This window comes from Psammomys obesus, unplaced genomic scaffold, assembly GCF_907164565.1.
Source record: "Psammomys obesus unplaced genomic scaffold, mPsaObe1.curated_primary_1811, whole genome shotgun sequence".
Lineage (NCBI taxonomy): Eukaryota > Metazoa > Chordata > Mammalia > Rodentia > Muridae > Psammomys > Psammomys obesus.
Genome location: NW_026585626.1, coordinates 13,823,833 through 13,850,930, shown reverse-complemented (window position 1 = coordinate 13,850,930; position 27,098 = coordinate 13,823,833). Strand labels below are relative to the sequence as shown.

General features: G+C 38.5%; 1 pseudogene; it reads right to left on the bottom strand.

Moving 5' to 3' along the window:
- Window positions 1-24,093: 24,093 nt before the first annotated feature.
- LOC129682451 (inhibitor of nuclear factor kappa-B kinase-interacting protein-like) lies at window positions 24,094-25,150 on the bottom strand (annotated as a pseudogene).
- Window positions 25,151-27,098: the final 1,948 nt, after the last annotated feature.

The following is a 27,098-nucleotide window of genomic DNA, read 5'->3' as shown; positions in this document are numbered from 1 at the left end:
TTATTATTATTATTATTATTATTATTATTATTATTATTATTATTATTATTAACTTTTTATTAACTCTGTATCCCAGCTGTATCCTGCTCCCTCATTCCCTCCCCATCCCTCCTTCCTTCCCTCATCTCCTCCCTTCCCCTTTCCAAGTCCACTGATAGGGGAGGACCTCCTCCCTTTCATATGACCCTGTTTTATCAGGTATCTTCAGGCCTGGCTGTAAAGTCCTCCTCTGTGGCCTAGCAGGGCTGCTCCTCCCTTGGGGGCTGGGGAGGGCAATGAACCTGCCATTGAGTTCCTGTCAGAAATAGTCCCTGTTCCCTTAGTAGGGAAAACCAATTGGTTACTGAGCTACCACAGGCTTCATCCGAGCAGAGGTTCCAGGTTATATCCATACATGGTCCTTGGTGGAGTGTCAGTCTCAGAAAAGACCCCTGTGCCCAGATATATTTTGTCCTTGTGGAACTCCTACCCTCACCAGGTCATACAAACTTCCCCTTCTTTCATATGATTCACTGCACTCTTCCAAAGGTTTGGTTATGAGTCTTAGTATCTGCTTTGATATACTGCTAAGTAGAGTCTTTTAGGGGCCCTCTGCGGTAGGCTCCTGTCCTGTTACTTGTTTTCTTCTACGTCCAATGCACATCCTATTTGTCTTTATAAGTGAGGATTGATCATCTTACCCCGGGTCCTCTTTCTTGTTTATCTTCTTTAGGTGTATAGATTTCAGTATGTTTATCATATCTTATTGGTCTATATAAGTGAGTATATACCATGTGTATATACCATGTGTGTCTTTCTCCTTCTGGAATAGGGATACCTCACTCAGAATGATCTTTTCTAGATCCCACCATTTGCCTGCAAATTTCATGATTTCCTCATTTTTGATTGCTGAGTAGTATTCCATTGTGTAAAAATACCACAATTTCTATCCATTCTTCCATTGATGGACATCTGCTGGTGGGATTGTAAACAGATACAACCACTTTGGAAGTCAATCTGGTACTTTCTCAGACAATTAGGATTAGTGCTTCCTCAAGACCCAGCTATACCAAGTACACAATAAGGACATTTGCTCAACCATGTTTGTAGCAGCTTTATTTGTAATAGCCATAATAAATCTTAAAAAAACAAATAGTTGAGCCATCTCTTCAGCCCTAATGGCACATTTCGTATTTAGTGTTTAAATCCATTTCATTTAAAGGACTAAGTAAAGTCAAGGCTATAATTAACCTTTAGTTACTTACAGTTAGTTTTTAAAGGCAAGCAGTATGTGCCAGTAAAGCAAAAAGAGTGCATATCTTGCTTTACAGACAGAGTCTCTTAACAGGGTCCTTCATCAGATTAGTGAGTGTCCTGATTTCAAGGTTAACTGGCAGCACAGGAATTCACCCACACTGATCCCACCCTGGAGGCATAAGCATATCATGGTATGAATGCTTTGGTTTTCTTCAGGAAATTACTTGCCAGCATTGCCATGTTGTATTCTGATTAATTAGCTTACTTTTGATAATATTGGTCACACCTAGGTTTGAAATCAGGGTTGGGTTTCTGTCCTCTGGAGAAAAGGACACAGAGGCTGAATTAACTCTCAGTGTAGGAGGAAAGTTACAAAGGATACTTCTTGGAAACCAGGCTTCAGGGGAGGACAGAGTGCACCATCTTTATGTCTTTTGAGACTTAAGTGATGCTTGGACCACTTAAGTCAAATAAGTGACTTAAGTGGACCACTGGTGATGCTTGCTAACTTCTGGCATCATGTTCTGATTAGACAACTAAAATGTGCTGCAAACAGGTAAGGAGAGTCTGTAAATTCTATAAAAAGATGGAGACAGCTTCAGAGGATCCCTCTTCATAAACAAAAGAAAACAACAACAAGATACTGAGAACTGATGTTTACTACCGTTTATTCATTCAATATTGGTTGATTGCTAAAATCTTTATTAGGCATGGAGTGTGCAAAGAAATGTCTTTATACAATTTTTGAAAACTTCAAGCCTCTCTATTGTGTTACTGCCCTCAAAATTTTAAGACAAATAGCTCAAAAACTTCTGGGTTGTGAGTAGTCCTGAGCAGAGAGAGCCCATAACTCCTGTCTGAGCCTCCTGCTACTCTAAAAGATAGATGGAGTTCTGAGGACATGTAAGATAAGAGAATAAGGCATAGAGCAATGTGCTCCCTTTGTTCCCTCCATTTAGATCTACTCCCTGGTTGCTAACCATGATTATCTTTCTGAAAACCTTCATCAATGGTATCCTTTACATAGCAGGGGTCTTGGCTTGTTTTCCTTCCCTATAAAAAATTAGCCTTGACTGGGCAATTTATTAATAGTTGGGGAGGGGAATTCATGCTGCATCAGTAATGATGCACACAGTGAAGCAGAACAAATGTTCTAGTCCTTGCCTTATAATGCCACCATTATTGTTCTGTGACTTTACCCACATATTCTCACCCAATCCCATTGAATTTCCAAAGCCCCTTCTAAGTAACATTAGCTAGCATGCAAATGTGGGAGGATTCTTTCTAGCACATAGACTTTGCAGTAAAATGTAAACTTAGCAGTAAGGACCAGACATCCTTTTTTTAATTTTTATTTTATCTATCTATCTATCTATCTATCTATCTATCTATCTATCTATCTATCTATCTATTTTGCTAGACTGTGGTCCTCCTTTCCCCTGGGGAGGGACCACAGCCCATAAGGACAGAGAAAACTTCCAGAGAAAAAGCTCATTTTATTGTTTCAAGAATAAGGTATATAAGGCTTCTTGGGGTACATTTGGGAAGGAAAGATTGGTCATAAGACAGCACTTAATTATCATATGGGCAAGAAAGACTGATTTGTTATAGTTTAGAACCTATTTACCATATGGGCAGGCAAAAAAGTGGGACTCCTGTGCTAAGTTATGTTGTGAAAGTAAGATTTAATATATGGTATCAGATAGGATTCAGGATGTTATTTCAATTTTCCTATGTTCATTAAGACTTTCTTCATGTTTTAATAATGTGTTAGTTGGACAAAGTTTTATGAGCTGCTGAGAAATTACATTCTTTAATGTTTATGTGGAACATTCTATAGAGGTCTATTAAATCAGTTTCATTTATGATGTATTTAACTCCAAAGTTTTTGTTTAGTTTTAATCAAGGTGAGCTGCTTATTGGTCAGAGAGGGTATTGAAGCCACTCAGTATTGCTGTGTGATGGTCAGTATGTGAGTGTGAATACAGTAGTGTTTATATTATGAAATTAGATGTCCTTGTGTTTGATGCAAAAATATTTAGAATTTTATACAATATCCTCTTGGTGACTTTTTCCTTTATGAGTATGTAGCATCTTCCCTTATCTCTTCTGATTAGTTTTTGTTTGAAGTATCTTTGCCAGATATTAAAATAGCTATAGATGCATGCTTCTTGGTTCTATTTGTTTGAATACATGTTTCTCTGATCACTAAGGTAGTCACTTTTTTTCTCTGATCACTTTTCTTGATGAAAAGATGTGTTTCTTAGAGGCAGCAGAAAGATGAATTCTGAATCCAATATGTTATTGTGGGTCTTTTTACTAGGAAAATTTAAAACATTGACAGTTATTATTAAAGAAAGTTTATTAATTGTTGTTATTTTGTTGTGTTTCTGTTTTACTTTTTAGACCTATTTTGGTTAACTGTTCTGGGATTATTCTTTGTGTCTTCTTGGGTCTATAACTAATGTCTTGTGTAGAATTGGATTGGTGAACAAAAATTGCTAAAATTTATTTTTATCATGAAATATTTTCTTTATCATTTGATTATGGTTGATAGTTTTACTGTGTATAGTAGTCTGGGCTGGCATCTGGTCTTTCAGAGCTTATACACTATCCATCCAGGCCATTTTGACTTTCTATGCAGAGTGCCTGCATAGAAACATCCAGAAAGAACTTATACATGGAAGCTTTAGAAAAAAAAAAAAAAAGAAAGAAAAAACAATACCCAGAAAGTGTAGACAGGAAGAGATAACCAAACTAAGGGTTCAAATTAATAAGATAGAAATAAACAAACAAAAAAAGCAATACACAAAGAAATTAATGAAATTAAAAACTTTTCCTTTAAAAAAAATGAACAAGCTTGACAAACCTTCAGCCAAATTAGCCAGAAGAGAGAGGATCCATATTAGTAAAATTAGATATTAAAAGAACATTAGAGGAGAGGATCCAAGATGGTGGTGCTGATCTCACACTGTGTCTGATCAGCAGGACAGCACAGACAGCAGTGACTGCATAGCGACCAACAGAACAAATTGTGGGTCCCAAAACACCAGTGACTATGTTCCCCAGGTGATAGTAAACTCCACAGTAAGGGAAACAATTGGGTCTGACCTCAGGTTACCCAGTAACCCCCAGAAAAGTTCCCAGGTTCCTGCATGTGATCAGCATCCAGTGTCTAGCCACATACCTGCATACTGTGCTCACCTTCCTAATCTGAACTGTGGACCCCAAAGCAACGGAGACTGGGTCTCTCAATAGAAAGGAAACTCCACAGTCACAGAAACAATGGGTCTGACCTCAATTCACCCATCTAACCCCCTGAAAAATTCCTGGGTTCCTACAGGCACTCTGAATCCAGCACATAGCCACACACCTGCTCATTGTGCTCACCTTACCAGTATGAACTGCGGGCCCCAAAACACTAGCGACTGGAATGTCTCACAATCATGAGGAAAGCCCACAGTGAGGGAAACAATCAGGTCCAACCTTAGGGAACCCAGCTAATCCCCAGAAAAGTTCCTAGGTTCCCACAGACTTGGGGACTGCAACCTCCAGCCACATGCTTATGTGCTGTACTCACCAGACACTGACTGCCTTCTGGGTACTGGGGCACAAAACTTCAACCTCAGACCTATGGACACCTGGGAACCTCGGAACAGCACCAGATGCTGCTTTAAAGCTCAACCTGTCTCCAGAAGGAGATCAAGCAAAACTCTGGGCTTCCTGGTTCTTCAAGAGGGCTATATCCAGCAGTGTCTGAGCAGCTCATTAGCTTCAGAGCAAGAAAGCCAGTGGCAGGGTAGCTGTCTCTGGGACTTCTGCTGGTGAGGGGAGAGCCCCTGGGCTCCCAAGGAGCTCAGTTAGCCCATAGAATCATACACTTGAGAATTGCAGCAGTTGCCTGTAGACAGTTGGAGACCATACCCACCAATCTGAGGAGGGCTCCTGTGGGAACATCCAGCTTCCTGTCCAGGGGGTTTCCTGCACTATTCCTGACCCCCAGGACTCCAATAGGCACCAGAAACTACCAGACAACACCTGAGATAGCCAGATGGGTAAAGGCCAGTATAAAAACGCAATCCATGAAAGCCAAACAATCAAACACTAAATATACAGACCAAAGAAAAACACTAACAGCTGCAAGGAGAAAAACAATATGGCATCTCTTGATCTCAGTTATCCAAGGGCAAGCAGCCCTGGATATCTTAACAAAAGTGAAACTCAAGAAAATGACTTTAAATCTATGTTTATGAAGATAATAACAGAAGAAGCAAATAAAATCTGAAAAGAAAAACAAAAAGATACAGTCAAATAGATTGTGGCCTTTAGAGAGGAAGTATTTAAATCACTGAAAGAAATGAAAGAAATAGAAGAAAGTTTAAACAAACAGGTAAAGGAATTGAATGAAAGGCAGGAAAATACAAACATATGAAGAAAAACAACAAAAAAGTACAAGATCTGAAGATGGAAACAGAAACATTAAGGAAAACACAAACTGAAAAGAAAACAGGAACTACAGAGGTAAGCATCTCTAACAGAATATAAGAGTTGGAAGAAAGAATCTCAGGTGTAGAAGATACAATAAAAGAAGTTGACAAAGAAAATGTTAAATATAAAAATTCCTGACACAAACCATCCAAGAATTTAAGGACAACATGAAAAGACCAAACATAAGAATAATAGGAATAGAAGAAAAAGAAGATTCTAGTCTCCAAGACCAAGACAATATTTTCAACAAAATCATACAAGAAAATTTCCCCAATTTAAAGAAAGAAAAGCCTATAAGTATACAAGAGGCCTACACAACACCAAATAGATTAAACCAAAAAAGAGAATCCTCTGGCCATACAATAAACAAACACTAAATATATAGAACAAAGAAAAACACTAAAAGCTGCAAGGAAAAAAGGCCAAGTAACATATAATGGCAAACCCATCAGAATCACACCTGACTTCTCAACAGAGACTATGAAACTCAGAAGGGTCTGGATGGTTGTTATGCAAACCCTAAAAGAACACAGATGTCAGCCTAGACTACTATACCCAGCAAAAAATTCTCAGTCATCATAGATGGAGCAAACAGGTTATTCCATGACAAAAAAAAAAAAATAAATAAATTTAAACAGTACTCTACCCACAAATCCAGCCCTACAGATACTAGATACTAGAATATACTAGAAGATACCAGAAGATACTAGAAGGAAAATACAACGAAAAAAGGCTAACTATACCCAGGAAAACACAGAAAATAAATGACTTCACTGCAGCAAAACTAAGAGTAGACAAGCATACAAACACACTACCAGAAACAACATCAAAATAAAAGAAACTAAGTCACTTGACATTAATCAATCTCAACATCAATGGACTCAACTCTCCAATAAAAAGACACAGACTAACAGAATGGATGCAGAAACAGGACCCAGCATTCTGCTGCATACAAGAAACACACCTTAGCCACAAAGACAGATGTTACCTGAGAATAATGGGCTGGAAGAAGGTTTTCCAAGCAAACAGACCCAAGAAACAAGCAGAAATATCCATTCTAGTATCTAATGAGATATACTTTCAACCAAAATTAATCAAAAGAGATAAGGAAGGACACTTCATACTCATCAAATTAAAATTCCATCAAGAATTCTACATTGGGCTGGAGATATGGTTCAGCCGTTAAAGGCTAGGCTCACAACCATTAATATAAGAATTCTACATCTATGTCCCAAATAAAAGAAACATTAATAAAGTTTAAACCACAAATATATCCCCACAGATTAATATTGGAAGACTTCAACACCACACTTTCACCAAAGGACAGGCCAATGAAACAAAAACTAAACAGAGAAACAATGACATTAACAGATGTCATGAAAAGCAAATGGACCTAACAAACGTCTATAGAACTTTTCACCCAAACACAAAAGAATATACCTTCTCAGCAACTCACGGAACCCTCTCCAAAATAGAGAATATAGTCTGTCACAAAACAAGGCTCAACAGATATAAGAAAACTGAAATAATCCCTTGTATCCTATCAGACCACTATGGACTAAAGCTGGACCTCAACAACAACAGAAATAGCAAGAAGCTTACATGTGAACAAAAACTGAATAACTCTCTACTCAATGATACCTGGGTCAGGGAAGAAATAAAGAAAGAAATTAAAGACTTCCTACAATTCAGTGAAAACAAAGACACAACATACACAAACTTATGGGATACAATGAAAGCAGTGCTAAGAGGAAAGTTCATAAGTGCCTTCATAAAGAAATTGGATACATCTCATACAACCAATTTAATGGCATATCTGAAAGCTTTAGGAAAAAAAAGAAGAAGAAACAGACACAACCAAGAGGAGTATTCTGCTGGAAATAATCAAACTCATGGCTGAAATAAATAAACTAGAAACAAAGAAAAGAACCAAGGAAACCAAGAACTGGTTCTTTGAGAAAATCAACAAGATAGATAAGCCTTAGCCAAACTAACTAAAAGGCAGAGATTCCTTATCCAAATCAAGAAAATCAGAAATAAAGAATCAGACAATGAGGAAATCCAAACAATCATTAGGTCTTACTTCAAAAGATTATATGCCACAAAATTTGAAAATCTAAATGAAACAGACAATTTCCTTGACAGATCACACTTACCAAAGCTGAATCGAGATCAGGTAAATAAATTAAACAGTCCTATATCCCCTAAAAAAATAGAAGCAGTAATCAAAATTCTCCCATCCAAAAACAAACAAACAAACAAACAAACAAACAAACACATAACCCAGTCCAGACAGACGCTTTCAGTGCAGAATTCACCAAACCTCCAAAGAAGAGCTAATACCAATGCTCTTCAGCAAAATAAAAGGAACATTACCAAGCTCACTCTATCAGAGCACAATCACCTTGATCCCTAAACCTCACAAAAACCCAACAAAGAAAGAGAATTTCAGACCAATTTCCCTTATGAACATTTTTGATGCAAAACTACTCAACAAAATACTCACAAACCAAATCCAAGAACACATCAAAGATATCATCTACAAGGATCAAGAAGGCTTCATCAGAGGCATGCAGGGGTGGTTCAATATATGAAAATCCATCAGTGTAATCCACCATATTAACAAACTGAAGGAGAAAAAAAAAAACCCATATGATCCTCTACTTAGTTGCCAAAAAGCATTTGATAAAATCTAACACCCATTAATGTTTAAAGTCTTGGAGAGATCAGGGATACAATGCACTTACCTAAACATAGTAAAGGTAACATACAGCAAGCCTGTAGACAACATCAAATTAAGTGGAGAGAAACTTAAATCAATCCCACTGAAATCAGGGACAAGGCAAGGCTGCCCACTTTCTCTGTATCTCTTCAACATAGTACTTGAAGTCTTAGCTAGAGCAATAAGACAACTAAAGGAGATCAAGGGGATATAAATTAGAAAGGAAGAAGTCAAAGTATTACTATTCTCATATGCTATGATTTTATACATGAGTGACCCCAAATATTCTACCAGAGCACTCCTTTAGCTGATAAACACCTTTAGCAAAGTGGCTGGATACAAAATTAACTAAAAAAAAAATAAAATAAAAAAAATTAGTAGCTCTCCTGCATATGAAAGACAAAAGGGCTGAGAAAGAAATTAGGGAAACAACACCTTTCACAATAGCCACTAATAACATAAAATACTTTGTTGTGACTCTAACCAAGCAAGTGAAAGACTTGTATTAAAAAAAAATCTTCAAGTCTCTGATGAAAGAAATTGAAGAAGATATCAGAAGATGGAAAGATCTTCCATGCTCATGGCTCAGTAGGATTAACACAGTAAAAATGGCCATCCTGCCAAAAGCAATCTACAGATTCAATGCAATTCCCATCAAAATACCAACACAATTCTTTACAGATCTTGAAAGAACATTTCTCAACTTCATATAGAAAAACAAAAAACACAGAGTAACTAAATTAATCCTGTATGATAAATGATCTTCTGAAGGTATATTCATCCCTGATCTCAAGCTGTTCTATAGAGTAACAGTAATAAAAACTGCATGGTACTGGGATAGAAACAGACTGATGGGTCAGTGGAATCAAACTCAAGACCCAGAAGTGGATAAGAGAAGGACTTGGAGGGCACAGGAGCTCCACAAGGAGACCAACATAGAAAAAAATCTGGGACCAAGGGGGGCTTCAGAGACTGGTAGACAAATCAATGACCATGCATGGAGAGGACATAGACCCCCTGCTCAGAAATAGCCCATGTGCAGCTCAGTCTTCTCACTCTTCCAAGAGTAAGGGGATCAGGGCCTGCCTCTGTCATGAACTAAGTTGCCTGCTGTTTGATCACTTCCCCCTGGCAGTGCAGCCTTGCCAGGATAGAGGAAGTGGATTTAGGCAGTCCTGATGAGACTTGATAAGCTAGGGTCAGATAGCAGGGAAGGAGGTCTTTCCCTTTCAGTAAGCTAGGAAAAGGGGATGTGGTGGGGGGAAAGAGGGAGAGAATGTGGGACCAGAAGGAGATGAGGAAGAAGACTACAATTGGAATGTAAAGTGGATAAATTGTAAACAAATAAAATTTAAAATTAAAAAAAAGAAAAAAGACAGTATACATTGCAAGAAAATATAAATTAAAAAAGAATAAAAGGGAAAAGGACATTCCAACAAACACTGAGGAAATTCAGAGAATCATAAAAACATACTTCAAAATAATCTTTATTCTACCAAACTGGAAAACCTGAACTCAATGGCTGGTTCTTTGACCTCCCCCCCATGCCATCCCTGAGGGAGGAGCAGCCTTTCTAGGCCACAGAGGAGGACATTGCAGCCAGTCCTGAAGAAATCTGCTAAGCTAGGGTCAGATGGAAGGGGAGAAGGACCTTCCCTATCAGTGGACTTAGAAAGGGGCGGGAGGAGATGAGAGAGGGAGGGTGGGGTTAGGAGGGAATGAGGGACCTGGCTACAGCTGGGATAAAATGTTAATAAACTGTAACTATTATCAAAATAAAAATTTAATTAAAAAAATCAAAAAGGAATGCATGAACTTCTTGATTTTTCAACTAAGGAAAATTGAATAAAGATGAGATAAACATTTTAAAAAGACCACAAATATAGCCAGTAATTTAAAACTTCCAAGCTAAATGAAGCCCAGGGCCAGGTAAATTTGGCTTAGAATTCAACTAGAACTTCAAAGAACTAACACCAATGCTTCACAACTTATTCTGCAAAATAGAAACTGAAGGACCATTATCAAATAATTTTTATAAGGCCACTATAATCCAATACAAAAACAACATAATGACTCAATTATAAAATTATAGAGCTTAAGAATGTAGATGCAAAATTTCTCAATAAAATACTTCTGAATGGAATTCAAGAACACAACAAAAGATTATCCACTATGATCAAGTTGGCTTCATCCCAATGATTCAGGGATCATTCAATATATGTTAATTAGTAAACAGAATCCACCACATAAACAAACTAAAAGACAAAACTACATGATCATCTCACTAAATGCTGAAAAGACCTTTGACAAAAATACTTCCTCCCTTTATGATAAAGTCCTGGAGAAACTAGGGCCATGAAGAAATATTTCAACATAAAGACAAATTACAGAAAGCCCTCAGATAACATCCCCTAAGATGAAAAGAAACTCCAAGAATTTCCACTAAAATCAGAAATAAGGTGTGAATGCCTTCCACTCTTTCTGTGCCCATTCAATATAATGCTCAAAGTCTTAGCGAGAGTAATAAGACATTTGTAGGAGAAAAGTGGGATACAAATAGGAAGAAAGAAGCTGAGATATCCTTTCTTGTTGTTTTCTTTCTTTCTTCCTTCTTTTTTTTTTTTTTTAGGTTTTTCGAGACAGGATTTCTCAGTATGTAGTTCTGGTTGTCCTGGAACTCACTTTGTAGACCAAGGGGGCCTCTAACCCACAGAGATTTGCCTGCCTCTGCCTCCACCTCTCCCAAGTGCTGGGATTAAAGGCATGGGCCACTATGGCCAGTCGCCAAAGTGTCCTTATTTCTGGGCATTACAATCTCAAAGATGTCACCAGGAAACTTCAATAGCTGATAAACACACTCATCAAAGTAGCAGAATACAGAATTATCCCACAAAAATTAGTAGCCTTTTCATAAACAGAAGACAAACATTCTAAGAAATCAAGGAAATAATACCTTTCATGATAGCCTTAGAAATGTCTTAGAATAGCTGTAACCAAGCAAATGAAATGTTTGTAAAATAAAAATGTTAAGACTTTAAAGGTATGGGGGGCGTCGAGACAAGCCTTATGGAGGCACATAGGGAATGGCGAATGAGACATCAGTGGCTCCTATGACTCCTTGAAAAATCCTGATCCACTGCACACAGCGTTGATCTACTAGGGACTCCAAGGCTAGGGCAGTGACTGCTTCCCTCTTCTTTACAGACGTTTCCTGAAATGCCCTTGTCTGCACCCCACCTCCCAATTTCCTTATAGTTACACCAACCTGGTTAGCTGTTATTGGTGCTTGAGGCTAGCACGGGATGGCATTGTTGGCTTTTGAGTTGTACAAAGGCAGTTTATACAACTGCGTGGTAAAGGTAGGTCTAAACCTTGAATCTCCAGAGCCTGACTCCTGGGATTTTGTGTGGGCTCCATTGCCACTCCCCCTTCCTCCGGTTCCTGATCCACACATAAGGAACACATTAAAGGACATAATTACCTTCCATGATTGTGGATTAGTACAACTAATATCATATAAACAAACATCTTACCAAAAGCAGTCTACAGGTTCAATGAAATCCCCACCAAAATTCCAACACAATTCTTTACATAAACCTTACAATTCATATGGAAACAAAAAATTCAGGATAGCTAAAATAATCCTGAATGATAACAATAATAATAATAATAATAATAATAATAATAATAATAATAATAATAAAACAACTGCTGGATCAGGGAATGCTGCTAAAGAAGGAGTAGAAAGATTGTAAGAACTAGAAGATCATGGAAATTGCTGTGAGGTTGTTTCCTAGTAATTTTCAAAGCTATACCCATAAAACCTCACCAACATGACTGCTTAAACATAAGCTGAATCAGGACCTCTAGATATGTAGAGTGATGAAACAAGGACAACAACAATAGACATTCCAAAATGGACAGGGGAAAGCCCATGAGGCCTCAACTTTGCACAAAGAACTGTAGGCAACCAAGGAATACTAAGTATGGGAAACATAGTCTTCCTGAAGAAAGAACACACAAATTGGTTATACAATTAAAATGATCAGTCCAGATAATGTGCATGTTAGTGGCACTGTTCAGACTGAGCAGGTTATGTTTGGAAATAAATGTGCATATACCTATACATGTACATTACATATATGCATATTGCAACAATAAAAAAAGAGGTCATGAATTTGAAGAAAACAAGGAGGGGTGTTTGAGAAGATTTGGAGGGGATAGGGAAAAATGATGGAATTATATTATAATCTCAAAAAGTAAAAGGAAAAATATTTTAAAAATGCTTAAGGTATCATTATCACAGATCTCAAGTAGTACTACAGAATTATAATAACAAAACCAGCATAGTATTATAAAAGCAGACATTTTGATTGGTGTAATCTAATTGGAGAATCAGACATAATTTCACACTCTTGCAGGCATCTGATTTCTGCCAAAGAAGCCAAAAATACATAGTGATGAAAACACAGCGTCTTTAACAAATAATGCTTATCAAGAAGACTGTTAATAGATATGTATCTATCACTGAACAAACTCAACTGCAAATGGATGAAGAACTCCATAAGACTATATACATGAGTCTGATAAAAACGAAAGAGGGAGATAGGATTGAACTCACTGGCACAGAAAAAGACTTTTTAAACAGGGCCTTAATTAAAACTAATAATTAATAAATGGGATCTTATGAAGCTAAAAATTTTCTGTGCATGAAAGATCATCATCATTCAATAAAGTGTCAGTCTACAGAATGGAAAAAAATCTGGCCAATTACACATCTGACAGAGCACTATCACCTAAAATATACAAAAACTATAAACTGACCATTAAGGCAAAAAAAAAAAAATTCAAAATGAGTATAGATGTTAACAAAGATCTATCAAAGGTTTATCAAAGGAAATACAAATAGTTAAAAAAAAAACAAGTAAAACTGTTCAACAATCTTAGCCACCAGGCAAGTGAAAACTAAAACAATTTTGAGATTTCATCTCACTCCAATTAGAATGACCAATATAAATGAAATCAATGACAGTTGTTCCTAGTGAGGGTTTGAGGAAAGGGAAACACTTATTTATCACTGCCGAAAGTACACACTGCAATAGCCTCTGTAGAAATCAAAGTGAAGGTTCCTCAAAGGGCAGAAAAGAATCTATCAGTAGATCCAATTATATGACTATTGGACATATACACGAAGGATTCTAAAAAGCTTTTGAGATGCAACAGTGACCTGCAAGATATACTTACTAGTGCAATATGCTATGTTAGTAGCCAACCACTCTTTGTGTTAGATTTATGACCTTCTCCAAGAGAATAGAACCCATATCTGGCAATGTTAATAGCAAAGAACCTGAGACTGGATAGGTCGTGAGTCCTAGGGTGAAAACTGATATTATTATTCTGCTAAGTGATCACAGTAACAAGATGACTCTCAGTAACATAGTGCTAAACTCATAGATCACTGCATTGCTCATCAGAGAAGCTTCTTTCAGTAGATGGTAATTTACAGAGACACTACAACTGATAAACATGTAGAGAATGAGAGACTTAAAGCAGTTATCCCAAAATAACAGTCTTTATGAAACTCCTCCCTTCAAGGCTCAGTGATCTATGAAGAAAAGGTGATAAGATTTTAAGTTCCCTGGAGATGGTGACACACCCCTTTACTTAGCTCAGTGAGACAGAGGCAAGCGAATCTCTCTGTATTCCAGGCCATCCTGGTCGACAGAGTAAGGTTCAGGACATCCAGAACTACACAGAGAAACCCTGCCTTGAAAAACAAAACAAAACAAAACAAAATGAAACACACACACACACACACACACACACACACAGATGTTGGGAACAAAGCCCTGGGACCCTCCCTAAGGGCCTGACCTGCCAGATAAGCACTGGGCGCCAGCATGCCATAGCTTCTTACGACCCATTGTTCCCGAATCTGTTTGCTTTGGGACACATCCATGACCACCGATGTTATCTTCGGGCCTTATAACTCTTTAACCCACCTTCTTAGCCTTGGGAACTTCCCACCAAGGGTCTTGGTATTTTTCCACTACTACTTCCCTTTCTCACCCCTCTCCCCCGCCCTGCCAAAACCACGTTTTAAAAGAAACACCAAAGTTCAATAAAGGGGACACTTGACCGGCAACCGTCTGCTTGTGTCCTTTCTCTCTCTCCCCCATCTTTTTCAGGATTGACCCCCTTCGCCCCCACGAATAACTGAGTCCCGGGGGGCGGGACAGAGAAAATCTGGGAGGATTTGGGGGAGGGCATGAATATGATCAAAATGTATGAATGTTTTTAATGTTCAGTTGAGGGATTTTCAGTATGTTCATAAGATTTATTGCACAGATCATGTTAAAACATGGTCATCACGTCCCTCCCCCCCAAAAAATTCTGTGGCCTTCACATACCCTCTGAGTCCTTCCGCCTCACTCTAGGCACCTGTGCCTCGTTTTACAACTGTGAGGAGATTTGCCAATATTACATATTTCAGATAAGTACAGTTACTTATTATGGGTTCTGTTGTAACCCGTAATAATGTAAATGTAATATAAATAGAAATGTTCAATTTCAACTTTATAATCTTTTCAAGGTTAAACAGTATTGTGGCCAATTTAATGTCAGCTTGACACAAGTTAGAATTATTTTGGAAGGGCTGGAGAGATGGCTCAGAGCTTAAGAACACTGGCTGTTCTTCCAAAGGTCCTGAGTTCAATTCCCAGCAACCACATGGTGGCTGACAACCATCTATAGTGAGATCTGGTGCACTCTTCTGCCCTGCAGGCACACATGCAGTACAGAATACTGTATAAATAAATAAATCTTTAAAAAAAAAAGAATTATTTGGGAAGAGGGACTCTGCATAAAAAAAAAGAAGAAGAAATAAGAAAGAAACAAAAAGAAAAGAAAAAAAAAAGCCTGTGTAAGATTTGCCTGTAGGCAAGTCTGTAAGGCATTTTCTTTTTTTTATTAATTTTTTATTTTTTATATTAATTACAGTTTATTTACTTTGTATTCCAACTGTAGCCCCCTCCCTCATTTCCTCCCAATCCCACCCTCCCTCCCTCATCTCCTCCCTCTAAGTCCACTGATAGGGGAAGTCCTCCTCTCCTTCCATCTGACCCTAGCTTATCAGGTCTCACCAGGACTGGCTGCAATATCCTCCTCTGTGGCCTAACTAGGCTGTTCCTCCCAGGGGCGGGGGGGGGGTGTCAAAGAGATAGCCACTGAGTTTATGTCAGAGATAGTCCATGTTTCCCTTACTAGGAAAACCACTTGGATACTGAACTGCCATGGGTTACATCTTAGCAGGGGTTCTAGGTTATATCCATGCACGGACCTTAGTTGGAGAATCAGTCTCAGACAAGCCTCTGTGCCCAGATATATTTGGTTCTTGTGGAGCTCCTGTCCTCTCCAGGTCTTACTAACTCCCTCTTCTTTCAATCTGGCATTTTCTCAGACAATTAGGAATAGCGCTTCTTCAAGATCCAGCTATACCACTCCTAGGCATATATCCAAAAGCTGCCCAAGTACACTATAACGACGACATTTGTTCAACCATGTGCGTAGCAGCTTTATTCGTAATAGCCAGAACCTAGAAAAAATCCAAATATCCCTCAATGGAGGAATGGATACAGAAATTGTAGTACATTTACACAGTGGAATACTACTCAGCAATTGAAAACTAGGAAATCATGAAATTTGCATGCACTAGAAAAGATCATCCTGAGTGAGGTACCCCAGAAGCAGAAAGACACACACAGGGTATATACTCACTAATAAGTGAGTACTAGACCTATAAGATAGGATAAACATACTAAAATCTGTATACCTAAAGAAGTTAAGCAAGAAGGAGGACCCCGAGGTAAGAATCAATCCTCACATAGAAAGACAAATGGGATACACATTGGAAGTAGAAGAAAACAAGAAGCAAGACAGGAGCCTACCACCGAGGGCCTCAGAAAGACTCTACCTAGCAGTGTATCAAAGCAGATGCTGAGACTCCTGGCCAAACTTTGGGCAGAGTGCAGGGAATCTTATGAAAAGGCATTTTCCTAATTAGTGATTGATGTGGATGGCACAGCCTTTTGTGGGTGGTTGTATAAGAAAGAAGGATGTGCGAACCAGTAAGAGCAAGCCAAGAGACAGTATTCCTCCAGGGCCTCTGCATCAGCTCCTGCCTGCAGGTTCATACCCAGTTTGAGTTCTTGCACTGGCTTCCCTCAATGAACTATGATTCAGGATATGTAAATCAAGCAAACTTTCCAGTTCAATTTGCTTTGGTTCTGGTGTTTCATCAGAGCATTGGAAACCCTAATTCAAGAAGTATTGTAGTATTCTTATAAAAGAAGCATCATGAAGGCATGTGAACTCAGTTTTATACCTTTCATTAAAAACAAACAAACAAACAAACATGTCCCGCCCCGCGGGACTCAGTTATTCGTGGGGGCGAAGGGGGTCAATCCTGAAAAAGATGGGGGAGAGAGAGAAAGGACACAAGCAGACGGTTGCCGGTCAAGTGTCTCCTTTATTGAACTTTGGTGTTTCTTTTAAAACGTGGTTTTGGTAGGGCGGGGGAGAGGGGCGAGAAAGGGGAGTAGTAGTGGAAAAATACCAAGGCCCTTGGTGGGAAGTTCCCAAGGCTAAGAAGGTGGGTTAAAGAGTTACAAGGCCCGAAGATAACATCGGTGGTCACATCGGTGGTCACGGATGTGTCCCAAAGCAAACAGTTTTGGGAACAATGGGTTGTAAGAAGCTATGGCCTGCTGGCGCCCGGCGCTTATCTGGCAGGTCAGGCCCTTAGGAAGGGTCCCAGGGCTATGTTCCCAACACAAACAAAAAACGTTAGCCATTAACTCCTGAAACTCATTTATTGGAATGACTTTTTTTAATCCTGAGCATCACCAGAGAAAAACAAATTCCACCATTTTGGGCCAAATTTAAAGCCAGCTTTACTAAATATTAAAAACTGGCCAAAAGATGGGCTTTGGTCAGGATAATTCCCTTTAATTTCCCAGATAGAATATCCATGAGCTACATGATGCAGGGGTGTATAAGGACAAGCTTATATACTATCATATTTTGCTATTTCCAAGAACTATAGCTCCCAGAATTCCAGGAAGTTACCCGGTCGTTGGGCACAAGAGCCTCACAGGTTTTTTCTGGCCATTAGAACTGCAGTCCACGGCAAGGGCTGGGCATCACCAGTATTAGTATGTAAATACTTAGCCTCCTATTCATATTGGTTTTTATTTTTTTTCCTTTTGTGTAGTTGGATAACTTTGCAGATTGCTTCTCGCTCAAAGTCCACTGCCTGTGTCACTAATTACAGTAGCCTTGCTGGATAATATGTTCACTCAATGGCACTTCTAACTTGGGTGGAAGAAAATGTAAAACTTAAGGGCTTGGGGCATAAAATCAGTGGACCTGATGTGTTCCACAGGGAGGCTGAAAAAGTTACAACTTTGAAACTTAATCATAGTTGATTGCCGAGTGATTTTCATAAGCAGGAAAAGTTTCAGAACAGTGACTGGAAGAGAAAGTTGCTACCGCCCTCTTTTCTGCCATGCCCTTTTTTATGACTTGGGAATATCAGGTCAATCGTTCTATCTAAACACATTTCTCCTGTTTTATACCTTGAAACATTTTTCCCTCCCAGAGATAAACTAAACTAAATACGAAAGATTAGTGTGCTATTTGCTTTTGTACTATCAAACTCCTTGATATAATCCACAAGCCAGTCTTCTATCAGATATGATGGCAAATATTTGGTCCTGTACTGTTGCTGGTTCTCACTTTTTTTTTTCCACTTTTTCAGTAGTACCTTTGATGCATAAGATTTTTTTGTCTTACATTTTATTTTAGTTATACTTTTTAATTAAAATATAACACTTTCCTCCTTCCCTCTTCCTCCAGCCCCTCCCAGCTTTCCTTTTTGTAACTCCTCCCATGACTTCCAACTCTCAAATTGATAGCACTTCTTTCCCAAATAGTGTCACATATGTATGTATATGTGCACATATGCAAATACAACTTCCTGGGTCGTCTTTTCTTGTCTGTGTGTATGTGGTAGGGCTAACTACTTTGTCTTGGACAGCCAACTATTGAGCTCATCATTAAGAAAGACAAATTCTCTTCTCTCAGCAGTTATTAGTCGGCTGTAGGTAATTTTCCAGGGGTGTGACCTTATGAGATTTCTCCTCTTGCAGCCATTATAACAAGAGACTACATCAAAGCAGACTTTCTGGTACTGGCTTCTGAAATCTTTCTTCTACCTCTTCTATGATGTTACCTGTGACATAGATCAGGAGCTGTGGTACGGATATATCCGCTGGGACTGGGCTTTCTATAGCCTGTTACTGTTTTCTGTGAGATTTGTTCTAAAGAAAAGCTTCTTTGATGATGGGTGATAGGTACACTTATATGGGAGTATAAGAATGCGATTTAGAATGTAATAGTGTAGTCTAGCAAAGTGATGGTAGTTTCTCTACAATCTGTAAATTTACAAGCCCTCCTATTGTGTATTAGTTTCCTCTAAGACTGAAACATTCTGTTCTGCAGGGAAGCTCCTTAAACAAGAAGGTCAAAAACTCAAAATAGCTTCAGGAAGACCCTAAAACTGACCAGATTAACAAGGGCCTTCCCTCCAAGAGTAGCAATAAAGCTCTGGAGAGTGACTCTCAGACAAATGAGGATGCAAAGAAAACTCAGATCAGACCAGCTTCCTGGAAAAAGCAGAAAGTAGCTGAGCTATTTGGAAGAAGTTTAGACTAACTGAAACACTAAGTCACTTAAAAAAGACATTTTCAACCTGTTGAATGGCCTGCAGGCTTTGCAGTGTGCTACAGCTTCACCATTTTTGTGAGCTGTCTGTCACTCTTGCTGGGGTAGGCTTTAGGCTTTAGGCTGTCTTTGAGTCATTTATGCTCCTATAAGTCACCTCCTACCCATACTCCTATAAGTAAACCCCATAAAACTTATTGGTTTACCAAGTTGGATTTTGGTGGTATCTGTACTTTGGTCTGTCTTAGGCTCCCTCTCTGAGGTGAATAGACATGTGTATAACATCTCCACAGGAAAAGTCCTTCTAGTACCAGCTATGGCTTTCATCCTCTTGAATCATCAACATGTAAGTGTTGCTCTCTGTACCTTTATGGATATGTTGTCATGTTAGTCATTGCTGTGGTTCACATGTATCATAGGCAGGTGGTACTATTAACCGCTTTCCTCCCTTGGCAGCTTGCATAGTATTTTCTGCCTCAGATTATATCCAGTTTGTATCAACTGAATTCTTTGTCCTAAGTGTGTGGTATCTTCAAAATTAGGAGCATACTTTCACTCTGGCAGGCAACTGAGGGCAATAGCTATAGTCTACAATGTTTTAGGAAGTCTACATTGTTTTAGAAAGACTACCATGATGAACAGTTCTAAGGATATTTCCTGTGCCTGGTACGGGAGTTTACGTTGGTCTCTGGTTCTTGTGGGATACATTGCCAGCTCTAGTGGCATGATTTCATTTAGGCATGTTCTTACACTTATACGAACTGCTTATGATTTTAGGTAAATATAAAAGGTTCCTTGAGCCTTTTTCAAACAACCTTGATGTTGTTGGTCACTTATCCCTATTTCTTCTGTATTGTCCTCTCTTTGCCTGCCCCCAGTTGAAATCCTCTCCTCATTTTTTCCATTTTTACTTTACATCACTGTATTTTTTTATTCCCCTCTTAGGCCCCTCACCCACCCCAATGGTCCCTTTATATTTTTCTTATTTTTGTGGTTATTTGATGTTTCATACTCACACCTGAAGAAGTGCAGATGCACTGCGAAAAAAACTGGGGATCAGAGAGAACATGTGACATTTGTCTTTTGCAATCTGAGTTACCTCATTTAATATAGTATTTTCTAGTTTTACTCATTCACCTAAACATTCATAATCTCATTTTTTTTACAGTTGAATGGAATATCATTGTGTATACTACTATATTTTCATTATCTGTTCATTTGTTGAATGATATTTGGGTAGTTTTTATTTCTTAGCTAGTGTGAATAGTGGGCAATGAACATGGTTGAGCATATATCTTGTGGAGTAGTATGTTCATTCTTTTGGGAATATGCCAAGGAATGGTATATCTATCTGGGTCATATACTGGATTATTTTATGATTTTTGAGAAATCTCCATACTGATTTTCACATTGGCTGCAGCAATTTTTATTCCCAGCAACTATGAATGAGAGTTCCCTTTTCCCCACAACCTCTTCAACATTTGTTGGTTGTTCTGTTGATCTTAGCCATTGTTATTAGAGTGAGATAAAATATCAAAGATTTTTCAATGTACATTTTTATAATAGCAAGGATACAGAACACATTTGAGCTAATTTTTAGTCATTTTTGTTTCTTCTTTTGAAAATTCTCTGTTTAGATTCCTAGCTCACTTGATAGTTCGATCTTGTTTCCTTTGACTGTTGTTTTGAGTTCTTTACATAGCCTGGATATTTATTCCTTTTCAGATGAATAACTAGCAAAGATTATGTCCTGTTCTGTGGGTTTCTTCTTCACCGAACTTACTGTTTCCTTATCTGTACAGAAGCTTTTCAGTTTTATGGGATTCCACTTGTCAATTGTTGGCCTTAATTCTCAGATAAATACAGCCCTCATGAAATTTTCAGAAAATTATTTCAAAAAAAAGTATTGCAAGGTACTGCCCATGCTCTCTTCTAGCAGTTTCAGTGTTTCAGATTTCACATTGAGGTCTTTGATCTCCCTGAGTCTAGTTTTTGCAACGCATGATAGATATCAGTCTAAATGCACTGTATACATGTGGATATTCAGTCTTCTAACACCATTTGCTGACAATGCTATTTTCCTTTAGCATTTTGCTTCTTATTAAATATTAGATGAATGTATTCATAAGTGCTCATGTTTGGGTCTTGTTCCATTGATCTACATGTCTGTGTTTATTTCAGCATCATACTGGATTTAAAAAGAACATTATTAATATTATATCTCTATGATGTGTCTTGAAGTCTTGATTAATAATACCACCAGTATTATTGTTTTTTTCTCAGGCTTGCTTTGGCTATCTGGGGTTATTTTTTGTTCCATGTGAATTTTGGAATTTTTCTGTTTCTGTGACTGTATTTTTGGGTATTTAGCTTGATATTGCACTGAATCTGTAAATTGCTTTTGGTAGGATGCCATACTCACAATATTAATTTTACCAATCCATGAACACACTATGCCTTTCCACTTTTAGTGTCTTTCTCAATCTCTTTTCTTTTTGTATTTGAAGTTTATATTGTGGAGGTTTATTGTCTTTGATGGTATTGTATTTATGATCTCTTAGTGTGTTGTTGTTGGTGTATAGAAAGCTACTGATTTGTATAAGTTGACTTTGTTTCCTGGCACTTTACTGAAATTGTTGATTGTCTAGAAATTTTCTGGTAGAATATTTGGGATCTCTTATATATAATATTATTTTATCTACAAATCAAGATAATTTGACTTCTTTTCCTGTTTTTATCTCTTTCTTTTCCCCCTCTACCTTTTCTTGCCATATTGTTTTACCTAGTGAGAAACATAATATCTCTAATTTTGATGAATCTGTATTTTCCACTTACCATTTTTGGGGGATGTCTTTCTTCCAAGGCTCCTCAAATTTCTAGTTGTGAATCTATAGCCTTGCTTCTCAATTCTGAGCACCTACATGACAACTCACAACTCTAACTCCAATTCTAGGGAAGCCACGCGGTGCATAGACAAACATCTAGCCATTTACATATACACATAAAAAAAAAACAAGAAAACAAAACAAGGCCCAAGGCCATGGCTACAGAGATGTAGAGACTTTTATCAGTTCTGAGCCCTCATCTCCTTTACCTGCATAGGAGGAGTCCAAGCTTCAGGCTGTGTCTTTCTTCCAGCGATATGTTCTGAATAATCTTCAGATGACATCTCTAGCAGAGATATGATGCCATCACCTTAGGAGATAATGATGGTTACATATTATTTTACGACATTTTACTTTTTAAAGTTAGTATTTGTTCTCTTGCTTCTCTCTCTCTCTCTCTCTCTCTCTCTCTCTCTCTCTGTATGTATGTTATATGAAGTGACGTAGATGTGCTTGCAAAGGTTAATACGATTGCATTTTCCCATGCTCTTATGGGTCTTGCATTTGTGTAGTTTTAAAATGTTATAGAGGTGGTACATGGAGGCAGGCATTACTGTTTTGTTTTGTTTTTACTGTTTCTGTTTTTTAAGCTAATTGATATAAATTTTATTATCACAGAGATACAAAAGTGTGCATTAGAATATTTGTAACTTTCTGTAAAACATCACAAAATGAAACTCTGTGCCATTACATATGACTGTAATGCCTGTTACTGAAATGCAGAAGCAGGAAGATGGTGAGTTAAGACTAACCTGGGCTATACACTGAGACCCTGTCTCAAATGAAACAGAAAGTTCCAAAGCAAAGCAAACAGAAACAAAGGAAGATTAGTAATGGGCTTAGCTCTCTCCAGTGACAGTTTTGATAAATAGGAAATTAAAAACCTTTATTTTATGCACATGAGTGTTTTGCCTGTTTATATGTCAGTGCACCACATACATGTCATGCCTAGTGCCTGCAGAAGTCAGAAGAATGTGTCAGATACCCTGGAAGCTGAGTTACAGATGGTTGTGAACTATCATGTAGGTGCTGGGAATCAAACTCAAGTCCTCTGCAAGAACAAACAGTGCTCCCGGGCAAATTTCTTAGTAACGGAATACATAGACACACATATTTAATGGTTTTCTCATGCAATTTGCATTCTGTCTCTGTTTTCCAGTGCTGGTGGTGCTAGAGCCGGCTTTTTAAGTCATTGTGGGTATCAGACTCAGGACCTCATGCTTTCACAGCAAGCACATGCACTTCACTGACTGAGCTATCTTCTAGCCCTATTTCTTTCTTCTTTCTTTTTCTTCTTTTTTGAGACACAGTCTCACTGTGCAGATCAGGGTGACCTTGAACTTAGAGGTATGGTTGTCTTGGCCTCTGGAGTGCTGGTGTTAAAGGCATGCGCCACCACACCTAGTTCCAGTTATATATTTTTAAAAAAATAAAAGGACATAAATGTCATAATTACCACATTTTCTGTTTTTTTTTTCTTTAAAACAGGTTTATTGGCATATTTTTTATTTTAGGCATCTATTATTTGTATTTAGTAAACTCTAGTGTCACACAGTTCAAACTTGAGCAATAAAAGTCCAAGTAACAAAGCTACTCTGTAAGCTCATACTTCAGAGCATAACCAGTTAATAGGAAAGGCCATTGATGAGGACAAACAAGAACATATTTACTCATATTTTAAACTTCTTCTAAGTACCTGTAACACAGTTTAGAACCTTTGCAGAAAGGAAAATACTTCTCAGGCATCATAGTTTTGAGAACATGGCATTACCTCATGGAAGAGCCCCAGGTTCTCCTGCAGGCATTTTACCTTTTATTTTACATAAAATTCCTAAGAACTTCCCATGAGGCTTTAGAGCTTAAAAAGTTATATGCATACTCCACTTATTCTTGAGTGAAGTGAGGCACGGCTAGACAATAAAAACATGTAGACCTGACTGGTTTCCTTTTAATAATTCTGCCCATAGGACGTGAGTAAATTCAATACCCATCAGTTCCCTTGTTTTCTAGGCTATATTTTCCCAGAGTTCCCTTTTCTCTTGCACTCGAATAGGCTATGAAATTGTGAACTTTTCCTTTTAGAGCCACCAGTTTACTCTGCATCTTTAACATGCTGTTGTCATACTGAATTCCCTCGAGGGCCTTCTGCATCCCCATGATTTCAGACACTGCCCTCAGCATATCGTCTTCCATGTTAAAAATTTGCCTAGTCAGGTCTTCCATTTTCTGTCCCCATCAGATCCTGAGGGACCCTGAGAAGAGAGTGGATTGCCTTTTCTATAGCTGGCAAGTGTGCCTTGCACTCTTCAACTTTGGGTTCGTAGTTGGAAAGTTCATTAGTGAGATCTTCATCCCTGGCTAGGAGTGTGTGCTGCTCTTCCTCTAGCTTCTAAGCTGCTCTTGCAGCAGAGCCATGCTGTGCCTCTACTCTTAGATGTTCTTTCTCTTGCCTGCTCACTGTTCTGATGTTTCGTGGTGTGCAGTCTTCTAAACCTTTTAGTCTTTCAGAGAGCAATTTTATTTCGTCCTCAGCTGAATTAATTTCTATGGTAACTTGAGAATGTATATGCTTTGCTTCTGATTTTAAAATGGCTGTAATATCACTCATTTCTGCCAGTGTCCTCGCCCAGAAGACTGTAAGGTTCCGGAATTTCTCATTAAGGTTTTGCGTCTTTTGTGTGAACGTCTCTTCACTATTCTCTACGTCACATGTAGATCTTTGGAGGCCAGATACTTCCTGTTCAAACTGGGTCATCAAAGACATGGATGATGTAGCTTCCTGCAAGATACTTTCAGTAGACTCAAGCTTATTTGAAATTAAACTGATTTTACTCTGTAGTCCTTGAAACTCACTGCTCTCTATTTGCAGTAACCGATATTGGTTTTCCATCTTCAAAAACTTTTCTGATTGTTGAAATACAAGCCAGGCCAGGCCCAGGCTGGTCGCCAGCTACAGCAGGCTGAGCCTGGTGCGGGGGTTGGGGTGAGGGGTCCTCCCAGCCCTCTCTGCCCCGTGCCTCCAGGGTCTTCCCGCCATCGCTCGGCGGCAGAGCTCTTGGGCCCCAGCTTCTTCCCAGCTCTTTACCTTGGACATAGCTGAAGCCCTCAGGATCTCCAGGCCGGGGAGGCTTGAAGGGGTAGGGGTGGGAGGGGGGAGACAGGACGGTGGGACATGCCCCTCCCCTTCTTAGAGTTTCTTGATAATAATTATCATTGATGGGAGTACTGAGGGACACTTCTTTATTCTATATTAGAGAGGCATATTTGTATTTCATCATGTAGAAAGAAATCTGAATATGCATTAAGTAGCCCAGAACATCACACTACTTACAGTTTGTTTGTTCTTAGTTAACTTTTAACCTAGATGTAACACAGGTGGGAACTTATGAGAAATGCAAGATTCAGCAGCCTTGAGTATATGTGAATTATCCACTATACTGAGAGAGGAACATAACAGAAAAGTATTAATATCATAAATGTCAGTGTCAAGACTGACCATCTGAGCAGAGGAAAAGACTAACCTTTGAAGTAATTTCCTGTTGATTCTGATTCTCTGTCATATATGCTAGCTGGAAATGGGCCAGAGAAGGAAGATTTAGTGGCAGTAGTTTACTGATTTTCCAGAATAGTGGATCTTTGAATAAAGTGCAGTCTCAAGATTCATTGTCTGTCTTTGTTCATTGGTTTCTGTAGTAGCAGGCAAGTCGGATCACCTTATTCCAGTACAACAGCAATCAGTAAGGGTATGGGATTAGTCACAGAACTGAAAGATAAGAAGAGTGAGGACAGGGAGGGGGCAGTTCTGGGAACGTATAAAGGAGTTCCCAAATTGCCATTGCCAACACACTTTTCCTAAGTTGACTGGGTACCAAATAAATTTAGTTTGCTCATAATTAAAATCTGAGAGCTGAGCATCTGGCCTACCTAGCTTAAGCCATTTGTGTACACTTTGGTCAGAGAAGGATGGCACCCTTGGTTGATAGTCTCCTTAAACTGTGCACGTTTAGGGAGTGACATTTCCCTAAAGGAAAATCAGTGATAGCAGAAGAGTGGATTGGAGTTTGAAAGGTAAAAACATATAGGAACATGAAGGAAGATGAGAACATAACTAGAAGTAGTGGGAGGAAAAATGCATAAGTATAGTAACAGGGATATTAATAAAATGATTTGAAGGTTCTAAGGGAAAGGGGAGAGAAAGAGAGAAAGGAGGAGGAAGAGAGGAGAGAAATAGTAAAGTATCATTTAAACTACAAAAAGGAATTGGCATTTAATACTCTTCTAGGGAAATAATGTCTTTACCATGGAATATGTGAAGTAGGGCAGAAAAAAAGTCAGATAAGGGAGCAGATTGAATAAAGTTAGGAGATTGGTTGTTTGGGCAACACTCAAGTGTAAAAAAAAAGTGTTGCTCTTTCTACTCCAAATAATGACACGAAAAGCACTATATCTGGGCAGACTCTTATCTCTTCTAACTTGACTGTTTTCTAACCTGACTATTCTAACCTGGACTATTTTCTAGCCATATGCCCCATTGTCTGCCATTTAGTTTTGCCTTGGCTGCTCCTGCTCCATCTGTGTCCTTATAGTGATTCTCCCATGGTGACGTTAGGGCTCCTCTTCAAGGCCATGTTCTCTTTGACCTTCTCCTGAAACCTCTTCTCTCTCTCCCACCTGGGACCCCCTCACTGGGATCGGAAGTCCCACCTCAATTCCCCTCACCTCTCCTGCCCAGCTATTGGCTGTTCAACTCTTTATTTACCAATCAGAAATGATAGAGAACAATTTTTACACAACATTGAGACAGGAAATTCTTCAACAATAATGATATTATCCATATGCAACTGCAACCAGATCTCTGGGCATAGAAATCAGCATCTGAATTCACACTGCACAAAACCTTTCCCCAACAACACACTAATTTTGTTTGATTTTAAGACTGAGCAGGAGTTTCCAAATTATACTCTGAAAATCTTTGTAGAAACTGA